We start from the raw sequence: 1,882 nt of genomic DNA on the forward strand, positions 1-1,882 counted from the left end.
TGCGGGCAGATTGAAGTCAAACTGGTAAGACATAGTGGGAGAAAAACTAATCCATGGCACAGATCACGACTCTAGAGACATTTGAAATTATCTATTGACTAAAACCCTAGGTACATATCAGTCCATTTTAGGCTTTGATGAAGAACTAGTACTATATCGATGATTTTAGGACTAGACCAAAACTGTTGTCTGTATGCGTAGCGTGAATAATCAAAAAGTAAAAAAGATCCAATGCCTTACAAATCTTTTAAGAAAATGACATCTGAAAATCAGCGTCCTGCATCTTATGTGTATTGACGCATATGAACTATGATGCAAGACATTATGCCGTACCTACACCCATTTGTGGTGGTGTCACAGATGAAAATGTTACATATGTACTTTGTTTTTATCTGTGACACCAACAACAAATAAATGCATTTTCTTTCTTTCTTCTTCTTTCTTTCATCGGTGTTTATTCGTAGAGCGCTCCAAGCAAACTTAGTTTGGCTCTCATTCGAATACTAACCAATCAAACTCAATCAAATTGTGTATATACAGTCCAGGGAGAAACTGTGGTATCCCGGATTTCCAAATAATTTTAAATGCATATCAAAAATTGCGGGCCGACAGGAATCGAACACGCGTCTCCTGGGATCGCGCCCGCATATCCGTTAAAATGTTTTCAATATCAACATTAAACGGTCTCAAGAATTTACATACAAATAGGCACGTGTAATTTTGAAACTAGTTATTTTTACGGAAATTGGCTAAGCACAGACATAGATTTATTAGTTTCTAAATAACTTAAAATACATATCAAAAATTGCGTAACCGGCAGGAATCGAACCTGCATCTTCTGGGTTCGCGCCCGATGTATATTATTTAGTAATTTCCTTGAAGTGTAGGTAAAACCCTAAAAAATTATAAAAAATATTAGTTTCTAGAACGTCTCTACAAAATTACAATTATAGAGTTTCATCAGTACCCATCAGTACCTATATCATCAGTACCCATATTATAAATGCAAAAGTGTGTTTATTTGTTGTTTTATTGGTTTGTCCTCCAATCACGTCGCAACGGACCAACGGGATCGACGTGATTTTTTGCATGGGTATAGTTAAAGACCTAGAAAGTGACATAGGCTACTTTTTATCCCGGGAAATCAATGAGTTCCCACGGGATTTTTAAAAACTCAAATCCGCCCGTACGAAGTCGCGGGCATTAGCTAGTTGGTTAATATTTAAATGAGAACCAAACTATGTTATGTGTGGAGCGAAGGACTCAGATTCCTCTGTTAAAGTTATAAGGTTACCTGGACTACTTTTTAATTTTATTTATTAAAAAGAATTATATGCGCATAGTAACTATTCGCGTACGGCATACTTACGACTGCTTACTGCAAATATTGTATGTATTGTGTGTATGTATGTATGAAGTCGGGCGAGCATAATAAAAGAAACTAGAAATCAAAGCGTGAAGCTCGTGCGACTTCAACATAATATATCATACACGTGTAGAAACAAAAAATATTTTTTTACTTTGTAGTGGTTTTGGAAGTTTTTTTTATATTTATTTCTACATTATAAATCGATTTTTTTTTATCTTACTACGCGCTAGGGTTTGCGCTGGGCGTTGATTAGTCAGTCAGTCAGTACAAGTTAAATTTTCCAAAATTCTTTCTTAGCGGATGTCTATATAATAATAGATAGCTATGAATTACCAGACAAGATTTGCGTAAATTTTATGACATGAACATTTCAAAACTATGATAACCTGTAAGGGCGGAATGCAAATATTTTCCTTTTTTAAGCTTTTGACCTTGCCCAATAAAAATCACCTGTTACTATAAAAGCAGCACTTTGCAATTATTTTGCATCAGTTGAACGACTACTTTCCTAAT

Source organism: Maniola hyperantus, chromosome 5, assembly GCF_902806685.2.
Source record: "Maniola hyperantus chromosome 5, iAphHyp1.2, whole genome shotgun sequence".
Classification (NCBI taxonomy): domain Eukaryota; kingdom Metazoa; phylum Arthropoda; class Insecta; order Lepidoptera; family Nymphalidae; genus Maniola; species Maniola hyperantus.